At 44.8% G+C, this 18,204-nt stretch overlaps 1 protein-coding gene across 2 annotated transcripts in view; it reads right to left on the reverse strand.

Moving 5' to 3' along the window:
- OTP (orthopedia homeobox) overlaps nt 1–18,204 on the reverse strand; it is a 37,122-nt gene that overhangs the window by 14,748 nt on the left and 4,170 nt on the right. The window contains exons 2-3 of one of the 2 annotated variants that reach the window (XR_002341752.1): nt 16,463–16,559; nt 14,519–15,544 (exon numbers count right to left, since the gene is read on the reverse strand). The exons of the other annotated variant lie outside the window; for it this stretch is intronic. The gene's annotated coding sequence lies outside the window, so the exon portion shown is untranslated. Of the gene's footprint in view, nt 1–14,518; nt 15,545–16,462; nt 16,560–18,204 lie in introns of those variants that run through there. 2 annotated transcript variants of the gene reach the window in all.

Raw genomic sequence — 18,204 nt, forward strand, 5'->3', positions numbered from 1 at the left:
AGCCCGGGCACCCCCTACCCACCCCCCCAGCCGGCCCGCGCCCGCCGCCGCCGCCGCATCCCCCGCCGTAATTAGTGCTGCTGCCCTCCATGTGGGCTCGATTAAACCGTGATTTAGCCGAAAGAAATATAATTATGGCTGCAAATAAAATAATCAGCATTGAAGAGCGATTTCCTTAATGAGATGGAGCGGTTGCACGTCACGGAGTAAAGGGGTCTCATTAAGAGGTGGTAATGAGGCTTGGGTAGATGGTGCAGTTACAAAATAGCCCAACTCCTCTGCAGGCCCGGCCCGACCGCCCGAAGTGGCCGCCGCCGAGCCTGGCCGCGGTCCCACCTTCCTGCCGTCTCGGAGGGGCACACGAGCGGGTCCAGCCCGGCCCCCAGAGGGCGCAGCGCCGGCCGCGCGGCCTCCTCCCCGGGGCCCGCCGAGCCGTCGAGCGAGCCGAGGCTGACAGAGGCGGCTGCGCAGGGCGAGGAGGCGGCCGGCTGCTCCCGGACCCCGGCGGCCTAGCCCGCGCGGTACCGGGAGCCAGGTTGCACCAACAGCTTTGAGGACCCCGGAAGGTGGAGGAGCCAGTCGGAGCAAGGAGACCCTGGCTGAGGGGGGGGTGCTGAGGGGCGGTCCAGGGAACCTGCGGGCTCAGGCGGAAGCCTGGCGGGGCGGCGGGAGGCGGTGAGTTCGACCCCGCAAGGGCGTCACACAAGCAGGTGCATCGCGGCAGGAGGACCTCGCCACTGGCGCTTCTGCACCCGGCATACGCTGCGTCTCCGAGGAAGGGCTTTGGGGGTTCTCAGTCTCTCCACGTCTTTGTCCAAACTTTATTGAAGTACTGCAAAGGCAACAACTCTGTTTTAAGCGTCTCACAGGAAAAAAAAAAAAAAAAAAAAAAAAAAAGGCTTTTTTTTTTTTTGTCTGATTAGTTGGTTGTTGTTAAATCCTCAAGTGTATTAATTTCTTTTAAGAAAAAAGTCTTGAATAAATTATTCCAAAGATTTCTTAAATGGGCAGCTCTGATCTTTCCAGCTTATTAGGTTTAGGACAACCTCTGAATTCCTTCTTTCTATCAAGGTGTGTACACATGCATGTTTCCAATGTCCAGATGTGGTGATACCTCGGTATTTATTTCTAATTAGATTGTTAACCTTCTCCTGGATTCAGTTTTATCATTTGGAACCATTCTCAGTTGGACAAGGAAACACATTATCCACAGAAAGTGACTAATGAGGCAGCTGACGCACTTGCACTTTCCCTTATTCCACTCAACCGATATTTTGCTGAGTATCCGCTAAGTGCTAGGCGGGCTGTTGGGCCCTGGGGAGTGAGAGGTGAACAGAGGGAAGGATCTTGGCCTGGTGGAGTTTATAGTCTAGCACCATGGCTTGAACTTTTCAGCCATGGTGGCTGGTGGCCATCCCGCATTTAAACTCTATGAGAGGCAGAGGTAAACCAAGAAGCAGTGGGTTTTAGTGTCCTCTGACCCTCCCATCTTCTCAATACCTGTGATATATGGAAGTTCCCAGACTAGGGGTCAAATGAGAGCCACAGCTGCCAGCCCACACAACAGCCACAGCAAGGTGGGATCCAAGCTGGGTCTGCAACCTACACCACAGCTCACAGCAACAATAGATCCTTAACCCACTGAGCAAGACCAGGTATCAAACCTGCATCCTTATGGATACTAGCCCCAGTGGGAACTTCTGGAATGTTCCCATTTTAAAAGAGAAATGCCAAATTGCCTAGATAAATGATTTCCATATCTGTCTGGGGGTACCAGGAGGCTTGAGAAAGGAGGATTTGGGGGGTAAATCACTAATATCCAAAATTACTGCTCCCCTCATCAGCCTTAGTGGGTCTAATGAAACTCTGAAAAGAAATTTTTTTCTTGGTGGGAGGTTGTCACAGATCCCTTTGAGAATCTGATGATAGCTATGGACCTCCTCCTATTAAAATGCATGTATCTGCAAATAACTTGAGGGGTTCAGGCCCCCATAACCCCAGTTTATGAAAGAGTGGTATCTAAGTGAACCTTTAATATTTGTGAATAAGATTTTAAGAGAAGAAATAATGCAAATATCCAGAGAGTTCTATCAATAAATCTGAACCTGGGGAGGAGCTGAGTCAAGAATCAAGAATGAATTTGCTGAACCACTAAGTTCCAAGAAAACAGCTGGTTAGCAGACGCATGCAGTCTAATAAATTTAGAACAAATTCATATCATCCTTCGGACCCCAAAATAGGTAGATATTAATCCAAACCTATACACAATATTTTCATGTTGTAGAGAGTTGTCAGGAAAACTACCTTGTTGGCAGGCAGCTCTTGTCCCCAGATGCAGGCCCCAGACAGCTGGCACTCTGGCTGGTGAGGGGCAGCCTCACAATGGGGGGGAGGGGCATAAATACACAGATCCTGTCCTGGATGGTGATGCAAGTGAATGTAATTAAAATTCACACACTGGGACCACAGGGAGTGAAGGGTGATTAAAAGTCTGTCTTAAGCCCACTAAAGCCCCAAAATCCAGAGCTTAAGTTAATTCTCTTATTCACTCCCCAAAGGCATTTTACACATTAGGGCCTGAAAGCAAGCATCAGAGCTGCCTTCTCTGCCCTCCCACACTTCCCCAAGATGCTAACATATGGAACTAGAGAGTCTTTTCTGGGCAGAATATAGTTCTTTCCTGGCTGCTTTAGACCAAGGGTTTATTTTCTGCTTCTCCTCTAATTTTTGAAAGGTCCCAAGTCACCCATTAGAAGGGATATTGATTTCCATACACATTTTCCCAGCATGATGTTTTTTTCACTATCAGAAGCAGCTGCAATAGGGAAAGGCGGGTGTATTAGTTAGGATACATGTTAGGCTGCTGTAACTGCCACCCCAAATTGGAGTAGCTTACATAAGATGGAATTTTCTCTCTCACATTCCAAGGCTGATACAGCAGCTCTAAAGACTGAGAGCCCAGACTTCTTTACTGTTGTCCTGCCTTCTTCGTCATTTGGCTTCTATCTTATGGTCTAAGATGGCTGCTCCAGCTCCTGCCATCACCTCTGTACTTCAGGCAGCCAGAAAGGGAGATGAAGAGGAAGGTTCATACTCTTAAAAAGGATATGACGTAAAATTCATCTGTCAAAAAAAAAAAGTCCCTAAAAAAGAAAAAAAATTCATCTGTCACTTCTTCTCACAATGCATTGACCAATCTACCTCAATGGAGATCGAAGTGTAGTCTTTACCTGAAGCAGTTAAAACATTAAAAAAGGAGGCCCAAAAGTGAAAGCCTTCTCACTCAAATCTGGAACAAGACAGGGATGCCCACTCTCACCACTGCTCTTCAACATAGTTTTGGAAGTCCTAGCCACAGCAATTAGACAAACAAAAGAAATCAAAGGCATCCGTATAGGAAGAGAAGAGATAAAACTGTCACTGTATGCAGACGACATGATACTATACATAGAAAACCCTAAGGACTCAACCCAAAAACTCCTTGAACTGATTAATAAATTCAGCAAAGTAGCAGGATATAAGATTAACATTCAGAAGTCAGTTGCATTTCTGTATACCAGCAATGAAATATTAGAAAAGGAATACAAAAATATGATACCTTTTAAAATCGCACCTCACAAAATCAAATACCTCGGAATACACCTGACCAAAGAGGTAAAGGACTTATATGCCGAGAACTATAAAACTTTAATCAAAGAAATCAAAGAAGATGTAAAGAAATGGAAAGATATTCCATGTTCCTGGATTGGGAAAATCAATATTGTAAAAATGGCCATACCACCCAAAGCAATCTACAGATTCAATGCAATCCCTATCAAATTACCCAGGACATTTTTCACAGAACTAGAACAAACAATCCAAACACTTACATGGAACCACAAAAGACCCAGAATCGCCAAAGCAATCCTGAGAAACAAAAACCAAGCAGGAGGCATAACTCTCCCAGACTTCAAGAAATACTACAAAGCCACAGTCATCAAAACAGTGTGGTACTGGTATCAAAACAGACAGACACACCAATGAAACAGAATAGAGAACCCGGAAATAAACCCTGACACCTATGGTCAATTAATCTTTGACAAGGGAGGCAAGAACATAAAATGGGAAAAAGAAAGTCTATTCAGCAGGCATTGCTGGGAAACCTGGACAGCTGCATGCAAAGCAATGAAACTAGAACACACCCTCACACCATGCACAAAAATAACCTCCAAATGGCTGAAAGACTTCAATATACGACAGGACACCATCAAACTCCTAGAAGAAAACATAGGCAAAACACTCTCTGACATCAACATCATGAATATTTTCTCAGGTCGGCCTCCCAAAGCAATAGAAATGAGAGCAAAATAAACCCATGGGACCTCATCAAACTGAAAAGCTTTTGCACAGCAAAGGAAACTGAAAAGCAAACAAACAGACAACTTACAGAATGGGAGAAAATAGTTTCAAATGATGCAACGGACAAGGGCTTAATCTCTAGAATATATAAACAACTTATACAACCCAACAGCAAAAAAGCCAATCAATCAATGGAAAAACGGGCAAAAGACCTGAATAGACTGTTCTCCAAGGAAGATATACAGATGGCCAGCAAACACCTGAAAAAATGCTCAACATCGCTGATTATAAGAGAAATGCAAATCGAAACTACCATGAGATACCACCTCACACCAGCCAGAATGGCCATCATTCATAAATCCACAAATAACAAGTGCCGGAGGGGCTGTGGAGAAAAGGGAACACTCCTGCACTGTTGGTGGGAATGTAAACTGGTACAGCCACTATGGAGAACAGTTTGGAGATACCTTAGAAATCTACACATAGAACTTCCATATGACCCTGCAATCCCACTCTTGGGCATCTATCCGGACAAAACTCTACTTAAAAGAGACACATGCACCCGCATGTTCATTGCAGCACTATTCACAATAGCCAGGACATGGAAACAACCCAAATGTCCATCGACAGATGATTGGATTCGGAAGAAGTGGTATATATACACAATGGAATACTACTCAGCCATAAAAAAGAATGACATCATGCCATTTGCAGCAACATGGATGGAACTAGAGACTCTCATACTGAGGGAAATGAGCCAGAAAGACAAAGACAAATACCATATGATATCACTTATAACTGGAATCTAATATCCAGCACAAATGAACATCTCCTCAGAAAAGAAAATCATGGACTTGGAGAAAAGACTTGTGGTTGCCCGATGGGAGGGGGAGGGAGTGGGAGGGATCGGGAGCTTGGGCTTATCAGACACAACTTAGAATAGATTTACAAGGATATTCTGCTGAGTAGCATTGAGAACTTTGTCTAGATACTCATGTTGCAACAGAAGAAAGGGTGGGGGGAAAAATGTAATTGTAATGTATACATGTAAGGATAACTTGATCCCCTTGCTGTACAGTGGGAAAAGAAAAAAAAAAAAAAAAAAAAGAGGCTCCATGGCTTTCCTGCCCTGGGAGGGACATAAGTGCTATCTTCAACACGGCCCTCACTTATGAGTTGGCCCTTATTCTCTAGCTTCCCCTGAATTTGTACAAGGTTCGTGTATGTTGTGGGGGGAGGAGGGAGGGAAGTGGAAGCAAAGAGGTCAGTTAGGAGCCTAATGCAATAATCCAAGGAAGGAAAAAAAAATGGAGTTCCCATCGTGGCTCAATGGTTAACAAATCTGACTAGGAACCATGAGGTGGTGGCTTTGATCCCTGGCCTTGCTCAGTGGGTTAAGGATCTAGCATTGCTGTGACTGTGGCATAGGCCAGTGGCTACAGCTCTGATTAGACCCCTAGCCTGGGAACCTCTGTATGCCACGGGCATGGCCCTAAAAAGACAAATAATAATAATAATAATAATAATAATAATAATCCAAGGGAGAAATGATGGTCACTGGGACAAGAATGAGAGCAGGAGAGGAAATGATAAGTGGTTGGAATCTAAAAATATTTCTTAGGAAGAACCTAGGATTTGCTTCTAGATATGGGGTATAAGAAAGAAAAATCAGGGTAATGCTGTTTGTTGCTCACCTGGTTGTTCATTCACTCACTCATTTGCCAAATTATTATTGAGCACTGGTTGTGAGCCAAGCACTGGGCGAGGACCCAGTGGGTGTAGTCATGACTTTATGGTTGACCAAAGAAAATACCCAGCAAAGGAAAAAATATATTCATGATGGGTATAATAAAGAGCAAATACCCAGAGGAAAGCAACCTGGCCTAGGAACCTGAGAAGTGCTTTCTAAGCTGAGACCTGAAGAGTGTATAAGAACTGGCCAGGAAATGGAAATGGGTGGGGCCAGAAGATAGAGTGTTCCTGCAAAGGAATTTTCTCCAAGTACACATTCCTTCCAAGGTCTCATCTTGTCTACCTGGGTGAGCACACTACAACCTGGGCTATGCAGTCTGGAAACGTGAACCTAGTTCATGTTGTCTCTTTAAAGAGAAATTGCTTTTTGAAGTTCAAGTTAACTCAATTCAATATACATTTGTAGATTCGGGCCAGGTTCTCAACCCAAAGACAATAACCCATGGTACCATTTTACTGAAAGGAGATAATAAAATGGAAGGCATTGAATTTTAGGAACTACGGAGGCAATTCTCCATGAGGTCAGACAAAACTCAAAGAATGTCAACTAGAAAGACATGTGCTGAGGGGTGACGTGATCAAAATCTATACAATTCAAGAAGGTTACAAGAGAATAAACAGGGATTAGGAGACAACCCACAGTCTTCAAGCCAAATAAAAGGAAGTCCTTCAGATAAGGGAAATTCAACTTGTGAAATTCATTTCCTCTAAGAGGTGGTAAAAGTACTGTCTTTGTGGGATGAAGATTCAGTGGCCATAAAAGAGACAAACAACAGAACAGTGGCTTAAATAAGATAGACGTTTCTTTTTTTCTCATGTAATAGTTGAGGTGTAAGAAAGCCAAGACTGTCCTGGTAGGTCCAGGTGTCAGGGACCCACTTCCCTTCTGTCTTGTCTGTGTCATTCAGGATGGCTCGCCACCATGTCACATTCTAGCCAGCAGGGAGGGAGGAGGAAGGAGAGAATAACCTTCTTCCTCTAGAGGAACAGGCCAGAAGTTGTGCACGTCCGTTTTACTCAGTGCCATTGAACTTGATCAAATGAGCACACCTCACTGCAAGGAATGGTGGGAAACAGTGTCTTTACACCAGACAGTCATGCTCCAGGTAACACTGTGTTCTGTTACTGAGAACTGAATTGCAAGAAGGGAAGAGCAGACACTGCTGGCCTCTAGTCGTGTTGTTCCACTGAGGGATTCCTTTTCTTACTCAGCACGTCCAAGGTTGGTGCTGGAAAGAACATTTTCAGGAGTGTGTGTAGAGGAGGAGAGGTTGGGAGATACACACATTTCACCTTCTTTGGGGTATTCCACTTGAATTCCTGCTGTCTCCCCATCTCCCCTTAAATATTCTGGCTCAAAACAGAAACCTTTCAAGGGGTTCCCTTAGCCAAGATGGAACAGAGCTTTCAAAGAGGTTTCTATCAATGTCAACAAAATAAAGAAGAAAGGAGTACAGAAAATACAAGACACTTGTAAACTTCCCAAGAGGTCCAAGATCTCTATTAGCTCTTCCTCACTCTTATTCCAAAGGTTTAACTTCTCCGGCACCTTGGCCACATGCCTCATTCTCTGGTGCCCAGCTTGGTTCTGCATGAAAGATGCTTGTTTTGACACAAATCATTCAGGAACTATCTTTAGTATTACTTTTAGATTTAGCCAAGGAGGTATCCCCTGCCTTGGACCTTGGGCTTTATTTTTTTTTATTTTATCCTTTTTTAGGGTCACACCCAGGGCATATGGAGGTTCCCAGGCTAGGGGTCTAATCGGAGCTCTAGCTGCTGGCCTACCCCACAGCCACAGCCATGCCAGATCCGAGCCGCATCTGTGACCTACACCACAGCTCATAACAACACTGGATCATTAACCCACTGAGCAAGACCAGGGATTGAACCCGCAACCTCATGGTTCCTAGTCGGATTTGTTTCCACTGTGCCATGACGGGAACTCTGACCTTGGCTTTAGATGGCCACCTTAGGTCCTCTCTAGCAGCATTCCACCCAGAGCCTGCTCTGTTCCCTCTAGACCAGCAGGAGTTCCAGAGTTCCTTGCCCCACAGTGCTGCACCTGCTTCTGGGGCTTATGTGGGGCTTCTTGCTATGCCAGTCCATCTGCACTGTGCTCATCCCTGCGCCTGAGGGGCAGCTCTTTGTGATGGGATGCCAGCGGAGCTTGGACAAGGGGGCAAAGGTGACCCTTTGTGCATGTGGGAGGTCCCTTGTGCACTGGATGCAGCTGGTAGGAGGGAAGGACAGGGCAAGCCCAGGGCTTGGAGGCTAGGACTTGAAAAATGACACATTTGAATTTTTTGTCATGCCTGTGGCACATGGAAGTTTCCAGGCCAGGGAACAAACCCTTACCACAGCAGTAACCAGAGCCCAGCAGTGACTGCAGATCCTTAACCCACTGAGCCACAGGGAACTCCCCCAACCTTATTAATTTGAACTTGAACTTCTAGGTTGTTATGAAGTCATATATGTCAAGATAGGAAGATGGAACATAGTTCTTATAATAATTTGCCAGCTTGATTGATAATTTAAAAATATTTAGTCATAAATATTATTATAGTATTATAATATTAGTATAGATTATAATATAGTATTTGGTCTTCTATTTGTGCGCTTGCTCCAGGTCCGGGAAAGTTTAGGGGCAGGCCAGTCTCACCATGTATGCTGCTGTCTTTAAAGTCATACCATGTGAGATTCCTCCCCTGCATCTCAGACTTCCAATTTCCAACCTGTGACCTATCAGATGAGGGAGGCCAGCCCTCACCCCTCAGCTGGAGGCCACTCTTCAGAGGCACACTTACTAGCCTCTTGTTCCTCAGCTCCGCCTCCTTGTTCCCACCTCAGGGCCATTTGTACCTTGCTTGCTCCTTCTTCCTGAAACACACTTCTCTGGACCGTCACCTGCTTAGATCGCTCTCTCTTCATTCAAGTCTCTGCTCAAAGGTTATTTCTCTAGAGAGGTCTTCCCTGAATCCCCTCCCCAAATCTGAAGAAGTCTCTCCCCTCCAAAAAGTCAAAATATCCATCATTCTCTACCCTTCATCCCTTACCTTGCTTTATTTTATCAGCATAGCTCTCATCACTACCTGAAAAGGTGCTATATTTGGTTATCACCTCTTTCCTGAGCGGAATTCTAGCACTGGGAGGGCTGAAACGTTGTCCTCTTACCTCAGTATCCCTAAAGCCCTGGACAGTGCCTGATAGATACTAAGTTGAAAAAAATCAGAGTTCCTGTCATGGCTCAGTGGTTAATGAATCCGAGTAGGAACCATGAGGTCGTGGGTTCGATCCCTGGCCTCACTCAGTGGGTTAAGGATCCGGCATTACCGTGACCTAGGGTGTAGTTTGAAGACAAAGCTTGGATCTGGTGTTGCTGTGGCTGTGGTTTAGGCTGGCAGCTGTAGCTCTGATTGGACCCCTAGCCTGGGAACCTCCATATGCTGCAGGTTTGGCCCTAAAAAGACAAAAAAAAAAAAAAAAAAAAAAAAAGTTTGTTGAATGAATGAATGAAAAGAGGAGTGAATGAGTGGCCTAGATGGTCAACAGCAGATGGGAATCAGATTTCCCAATTCAATTTACCCTTGTGAAGAAACCTGGATTATGAAGGCGAGTTCATTACTACTGGAATCCATGCCCCCAACTCAAGGCGGGGTTCACTTGGCCAGCTTTGTGTAGAGCAGGCCAGAAATGGGGGCACTGTGGATGGAGAGCCCAGCGTAGACTTTGCAAGCGAAGTCAGGCTCTCCCTCTCCAGGTCTGGGCTCAGGTTTAGGCCCTGGAAAGTGGGCCCACTGCAGTGGTAGCCACGGGATTCGTCGGTGGTGAGAAACTCAGTGTGGACAGGGACTGGAAGCTGATGTAGACAAGCAGAGGATGCTGTGAGAGGGGTCCCATGCCATCAGAACCAGATGTCCTGGTTCTGGGATTAGTGCCTAACATTTCTTTTCTTTTTTTAAGGTGTTTTAAATTTTTTTTCCTTTTTAGGGCCGCACTCGCAGCACATGGCAGTTCCCAGGCTAGGGGTCTAATTGGAGCTATAGCCACTGGCCTATGCCACAGCCACACCAGATTCGAGCTGTGTCTTCAACCTACACCCCAGCTCATGGCAAAGGCGGATCCTTAGCCCACTGAGTGAGGCCAGGAATCAAACCCCATCCTCATGGATGCTAACCGGATTTGTTTCCACTGCGCCACAGTGGGAACTCCTAACATTTCTATTTTTAAAGATGAGAAACTGAGGCCTGCGGGGCAGAGGTCTCACTGTGGCTAGTGGAGAATTAGGGCTCAGGTCTGAACCTCTACGTCTGTTTCCACTCTCCTAGATTAACTCCCAAAACATTTCACAGAAACCTCTAGGATCGGGAAGAAATTTTCATCAAGCATTAAATGTAGACTTTTATTCCAAGACTCCCTACTTGCAGAGCTCCCCTAAATAATCTGTAAAATGGGGGTAATCACAGAACCCACCTCCTGATGTTGAGAGGGATTTAATGTAAGACACACATAATAAGGTGATTCCAATGAAAGCTATGGCTGTGGTTGTTCTTTACCCTTTTCATTCCTCCCACTTGTACAAATCTCCCATGTTCTTGCTGAGAAGTTGTCATGCCAACTACAGTGATTCTGGAAACCAGGGGATTGGGCCCCGCGGCCCTCTTCTAATCCAGGGTGTTGGTTTGGTGGTGTTCATGAGGGGTAAATTTCTAGGCAGGCGCAATGCCAGGGGTACCTAAAGCAGCTCTGGCAGGTCTGTATATGCCAAGCTCTCCCAGGTGGGCTTCTAGGGGCAGGGACATGCCCTGAAGCAGCCCTGGGAGATTCTCAAAGCTCTGGTTTCAATTTGGGCCCTAGAGCTCAAGAAGTAAATTGAGAATATTGATCAGCTCATCAGCGTGCCATTTAGTTGTTCTTTTTCCCCTTCTGAAATGTGGTGACTCACTTGTGACAGACAGAGGCAGCCACCCCACATGGCACTGCGCTGCAGCGCCCAGGCTACTTCCTGTCACCATGTCATCACGTGGAGGTGGGGAACCCTTGATGTTAACATTTTGTTGTCCCTGTTCTTTCTCACCTGTACATAGCTACCAAATTTTGCTCCTTCTTAGGAAGGGATGGTGCAAAATGGGCTGACGTGCAGCTGAGAAAAATTGCTTTTGAAATGTGGTCCTAAGGCACCAGTTTATTTGAACGGCAAGTTCTCTGTCTTCTTGGGGCGCCAGCAGATCTGGAGAAGAGGAAGGTTTTTCCTCTCAAGAAAAGATTGGGGACCTCACTTTAGAAGGAAAGAAAGGGAGGGGGCGGGTGGAATAATGCAGGTAACCAGCACCAAACCTGTTTAGATCACACCTGGGCAGAAAATCATGTCTTCTTCTTTTGTTTCCAGAATTCTGAGGACAGCTGTCATCAAGTCACAACATTTTAATCCCCACTGCTTTTCAAAAGTACACACACACACACACACACACACACACACACACACACACGCCCTACCATCTGAAGCAAAAAGCATCATGGCCCATCTCCATACTTCCCCTTGGTACCCTATAGCCCAGGCCCCAGGCCTTCTGAAAGTTTATAAAACAATTCTCCCTCTAGGTCAGGGTCTTTACATGTGCTCTTCCCTTTGGCCTGAATGCTCCTTCCCTACTCTTTACAGGCCTGGCTTCTCAGGTTTCAGAGCTCAGTTTAAATCTCATCTCCTGGGAAAGGTCTTCCTGATCCCTCTCAATGGGCCCTTTCCTCCCTGTGGTTACCTTCCATCCTAGCCTCCTGGCAAAGGTCTTGTAAGCTTTCTCCCAGGGTCATTATTGAGTTTATCAAGTCACGTTTATTTATTGTCTCTCCCATTGCACAGTGCATGCAGTAAGGGCAGGGCCGTGGCTGTTTCGTGCCCGGAATTCAGTAGGTTCTAAGGATTCACCCAATTACTCAAGCCAAGAGAAGTGAACTCATCCTCAACTCATCTGATGCAGCATAAACCTCAGCTCTCCTTTCAAAATACATCCCAAGATCTGCCCATCTCTCACCCTCACCACTGTAGGCCTAAGCCAGCACCATGGACCTGGAATAGCCTCCTTCTTCCTCTCCCGACCTCTGCCCTTGCCTCCCTCAGGCTACTCCCTGCCTAGAGGGAGACAGAAGGCTGATTTTGTCACTCTTCAGCTCCAAACGTCCAGTGTCCTCCCATCACACAGAATCAACTTCAACTCCCTCTGGTGACTTACAAGGACCACGTGCCAGGCCCCTGGCCCCCTTCAGGCCGCATCTCCATTCTCCCCTGTCTCACTCCACTCCAGACACACCGGCCTGTCCTCTGCTGCTCCAAATCCCAGGCATCCCCCACAAGGCCTTTGCACTGGCTTTTCTTTCTGCCTGAAATGCTTCCTTTCCCCCCAAGCAGTTCCAGAGCTCATTCTCTCTCTGCATCCAGTTCTTTGCCAAATGTCCCCCTGCAGGAAGCCCTTCTCTGATAGCCTGTCATCAGTGCTGCCCGCTCCACACAGTCTGCCCTCTAAACGTTTTCTTTTAAATTTAAAAAATAAATGTTTTCTAGAAAAAAAAATACGTATTTAATGACAAACACATTATACTGCATTTTTGGTATTTTAAAAATTTTAATTTTGTGAATATATAAATATATGGTTTAGAATTCTAAAACTAGAGATAGACAAATAGTGAAGTCTCTCCTGCTCACGTCCCAAAGCTACCCAGTTCCTCTCCCCACAGACAACAAAAATTACTACTCAGTTGTGTATGCTCCCTAATATAGTTTAAGCATATACCAATGTTTATATGTCTCTATATTCTTTATAAACTTTTTTCACTCAATACTATCTATTGTGTACCTCTGTGTTTAAATGCTTTTTTCAAATCAAATGGCAGCATACTTACATACACTATTTTGTACCTTTTTTTTTGGCTTAACAGCGTAATTTAGATATATCAATCTATATCAATATATAAAGAGTTTCTCATTCTTTTCTGCAGCTAAATAGTATTCCCTTGCGCAGATGTGTCATACTTTATTTAACCCATCTCCTATTGATGAACACTTAGGTTAATTCTAATCTTTGGCCATTAAAAATGATATCACATCATTTCATACACGTGCAAATATTATCGTTAGAATAAATTCCTAGAAGTGGAAGGAAGCACAGGAATATAAATGTGTGCAGCAAATTGCCATCCATAGAAGTTGAGCCCATTTACACTCTATCAGTAATGTATGACGATGCCTATTTTTCCTACACCCTGGCCAACCCATTGTGATATCAAACTCCTGGATCTTTGCCAATCTGATGAGTGAAAAATACTATCTCAGTGTAGTTTTACTATGCATTTCTATTATTACATGGGGAGTGTTTTTTCTTATATTGAGGAACCACCAGTATTTACTTTTTCTGTAAGCTATTCATTTTTCTCTTTGGTCATGGGTCTTATTCTTACTCAGTGTCTAAAATTTACATATATTAGGAAAAGTAACCACTGAGCGCGGCCAGGGATTGAACCCTCATCCTCATGGATCCTAGTTGGGTTCATTAACCTCTGAGCCACAAAAGCAACTCCCAGGGCGACCATTTCTCTACCAGGGAAAGTTAAAAAATCAGAATTCTTCTTCAACATTGGAATGGCTAACTGGCTGTCACCCAGGAGCCAGGCCAGACTCTGGAGTCCAATACTGTTTATACTGAAGAGCAGCTGATAGAGGACATTGCTTGGTGTTTTGAATTGTAAGTAAAGAGAGAGAGAAACCCTTTGGCTAGTATCTTTCGTTTGGGTCCTGCAGCCATCTCGTTGTTCTCAGAAGAATCCAAGTGCTGTCTAACCCAGAGAAAAGAGGTGTTGTGAATCACAGCAAGCTCTAATATAACTGTGTTTTGAGTGGCATCTAGCCCTCAACAGGCACTTAATAAATATTCACTAATAACATTAGGCCACTCAGTACCAAGCAGGAAGATAAGGCCATTTTTTTTGTTTGTTTTAGACTTGGGTAATTGATAAAAATAATTGCAAAGCTTTAAATGTTTAGCAGTGATTAGCGAAAACTATCACCTCAAAGCCCTTCCCACTTTGATAAACTCATTCCCATGAAAATTCTTAGAACCTGAGGAACAGCAGGGAAAGAAGCCAATAAAAGCAGCTCAAAGAATTTTACATGATCTCCATAAGCTATCTAATCTAGCCATTTTGAATGATCTATGTAAATTAATTACACTTTTTAATTAGGTGGTCTTTTAGCTTGCATCTTGAAGTTCACCACTAATTACAGCCAGGCGGGAGGTCACCTGACTGGTATGGGAAACAAGAGGCCTTTATTTCACTGAACTGAAACACTGAACAGTTAATGCTTGGGGGGGGAGGGAAACAAAACTGTAAAATGTATGCCTGTTCTTAAAATTCAGAAACTGCACAGATCTTGTCCTTTCTTTCTTTTCTTTTTTTTTTTTTTTTTTTCCCTAACTCAAATTCCCTTCTGTGGCTCACTGGGGGCTTTTCTTTATAAATACCAGAATGAGTTCTAAACAGCCACTGTCTCAAAACTATTATCATAGAGCAGCTCCGGAGCTTGAATTTTGCCTCCCTAATGCTAGGGGGAGAAAAACCCATCCTTTTGATATTAGTCACATTAAATGCCATTTAATTACTAGTGCAGCTGTTTCCAGATGTGACTTTATTTTGTTTCTGCCAAGCAGACAGTCTATGATTTTCATTGACTTCATCACTTCATCATTTAAACAACAGCCAAAAAAACCCCCCAAAAAAACAAAAAAACCCAACAACCCCACAAAAGCTAGTGCTACATTTTATGCCAAGCAGAACAAAGCATTCTTTAATGAAACAACTATCACGGTCATTGTCCCGAACAGAGGGCATTCAACATCTACGAAATATTTCCAAATGACATTTCATGACTCTTTCCTTCATCTCTTCTTGCATTAAGCACCAGGATCTCAAATTTCCCTTCCTTTTCTACATTTTAGTGACCTGAACTGTCTAAGAGTAAATAGAGGGTGGGAAGTTGTGCAAGAAGCATTTGCTGATTTAATGCAATCCTTGGAAAAATCAGGATTGCTAATTAAAAACCATAGAGTGAATAAAAGTCTTGACCCAGAGGAATTCCCCTATCTGCCGCTAAGAGGGGCCCTCATTTTCATGCCAGCACACACACATCATCACAGTCCTGGGAGTTCAGTTAATTTCCTCCTGGGCCAAGGGCTATGCTTCTGTGAGATGGCCTTCCCCTCCTCTGTACCCCCTCCCCCAAAGGGTGAGGGCAGATCATTCTAGTCTCTTGATTCAGCTTTGCATTTTCAAATCACTCCCAACAAGGTGCTGCAATAGAATGGGCACCAGCTTGGGCATCAGGGGCTTGGGCTGCAGACTTGGTCTCTCCACAGAGAACTGGGTGACGACAGCTCATGTCCTTGGGGGCTCCCACTTTCCTCATCTGCAAAATGAGAGATTCATTTGGTCCCTGGCCTTTGCAACTTCCATCTTCTTCCAGTAACTTCCAAGCCTACCTCTATTGAAGCTTTTTTTTTTTTTTTCTTTTTTGGTCATACCCATGGCATATGGAAGTTCTTGGGCCAGGGATCTAATTCAAGCCACAGGTGTAACAGACCTACGACACAGCTATGGAACACTGGATACTTAACCCACTGCACCAAGGCGGGAACTCGTTTACTGAAGCTTTTACCACATTCAATTAATTCCTCCTGCATTTAGCCACACAGATGCTAAGCTCTTAGAAGTCAGGAGTCAGGTTTTCTTTTTTTTTTTTTTTTTTTTCGGTCTTTTGTCCTTTTACAGCCACACCTGAGGCATATGGAGATTCCCAGGCTAGGGGTCTAATCAGAGCTATACCCACGGGCCTACACCGCAGCTACAGCAACGCCAGATCCGAGCCGTGTCTGTGACCTACACTATAGCCCTCGGCAATGCCAGATCTTGAACCCACTGAGAGAGGCCAGGGATTGAACTCGAAACCTCATGGTTCCTAGTTGGATTTATTTCCGCTGTGCCATGACGGGAACTCCAAGGAGTCAGAGTCAGATTTTATTCTCTTTTTTGACCCCCAGCTCCTGAAGACTGAACATTGTAAAAGTGCAATAAACATATATTGAATGAATGGGACTGGAAAATCAAGACTATGAAGTAATTTATTAACAACATTAGTAGCAGCAGCAACCTGCTACCGCCTTTTTTTTTTTTTTTTTGACTGCATACTTTAAGCTAGGCATTGTGCCAAATCCTTTACATGGTTTGTTTCGTTGAGCAGAAGGAGAGAAGCAAGCTCTTATTTCCTTTTTCCCTGTCTGGTAGACACTGCTAAAGAGAATTCACTCCTATATGGATTCGTTCTTACCAGGAGAATCTCAATTTTGCTCGAGGTAGCCATGTAAATGTTAGAACAACGACCTCTCCCAGAAACTGCTTCTTGGCGTAAACCACATGGTCCAGTTCTGATCAAGGAGATATAAGCAGAAATCTGTAAGGTAGGATATCTAGAAAAGCTATTATCTGCCAGATAAAAAGTGGGAAGGTCAGGTGGAGTTTCCCTTCTGTCATTTCAACATCTCTTTCTTCCTGCTTCGGACGTGGACTTAATGCCTGCAGAGATGTGGACCTTGTTACCATGTGAACAAAATCCACAGGCAAACGCTGGTGGAAAAGGACGTGACAGGGAGCCTGGACCCTGGGTGACTTCCTTGAGTGGCTGCATCAGCTCTTCCCTGTAACTCCAGACTCCTGGCTAGATGAGAAAGCTACATCTAACTAATACATCCTACCTTGCCTACCTCCAACCTTAAGGATATATGATGAGCATTTTCCCCAACACAGAGCATCCTTGACCTTCGTTTTTATAAGCTCTGGCCTACTCCTTCCAAGAGCCATGTCACTCCTGCCTCATTGCCTGCTTCTTCATGTCTTTCTATCTCTCTAAATCAGCTTCTGTTTGACCGTTTCTGTATTAACTCTATTTTCTCCTTTTCTGCATTTTTGACATTCTGCATCGGAGACCTCACTGACTAGGGAAAGAGCGACATTCTCCTGGGCCAGGGATCAAACCCACACCACAGCAGTGACCCGAGCCACAGCACTGATAGTACCAGATCCTTAACCCACTGCACTATTAGGGAACTCCTGGGCTTAGCCAGTTCTTAAAAAACAAAAAAGAACTCGCTGGGAAGCACATCTTTCGGATGCCAGCTAAACAATCCTGAGCCCTCATGCTGAACCACCTCCTCCATCTGGTTTTTACTTTAGGAGGCAATATTCGCTGCCCCAATCACCCCAGGTACTGAACAACTGACGACCACCACCCCTATAGCCTGGAGGCTGCTATCAATTACTTCAAATGTCACATGGTTCAACTCTGAGCCTGCTCAGCTGCTTACTCGGCATCACTGTTCCTTCCTGCAAAAAACACAACAAAGTCTTTTGCCTGTGCTGTCCCTGCCCTCCTCCTGCATCCTGACTGACCCTTGTGCTTCCCTAGGTGGTCCTACATGGTGTGGCAGGAAAAGTAACAATGCTTTCAGTGGCAACTGTCTCCTGATCTGTTGGCCTTGCCAAACCCGAATAAAACCAGCATCTTAGGTATATTTTAAAACAGCTTCCAGTAGCTGTATCCTACCTTCTTCCTCCATTCTCCCCTTCCCCCCAGCTCCACACACAATGGCTTGTACAGCTAGGAGAAGTCATTCCTTCTACAGAGTATTTCTGTTGTTGTTGTTGTTTTGTTTTGTTGCTTTTTTAGGGCTGCAGGTGCAGCATATGGACGTTTCCAGGATAGGGGTCGAATCGAAGCTGCCGGCCTACACCAGAGCCAACGCAATGCCAGAGCCAAGCCATGTCTTCAACCTACACCACAGCTCACCACAACACCAGATCTTTAACCCACTGCAAGAGGCCAGGGATTGAACCTGCATCCTCATGGATACTAGTTTTGTTACTACTGAGCCACAACAGGAACTCCTGTACTTACTGTTCTTGCTCGATCTTTGATCCTGCACTTGGTTACCAATCCTGCAGTGTTGATCATGGATTATAAATCCTTTAACTAGGAGTAACCATTGTCTCTCTGGATGGATTTAAACATTTTTT

The sequence above is a fragment of the Sus scrofa genome, chromosome 2 (genome assembly GCF_000003025.6).
Source record: "Sus scrofa isolate TJ Tabasco breed Duroc chromosome 2, Sscrofa11.1, whole genome shotgun sequence".
Lineage (NCBI taxonomy): Eukaryota > Metazoa > Chordata > Mammalia > Artiodactyla > Suidae > Sus > Sus scrofa.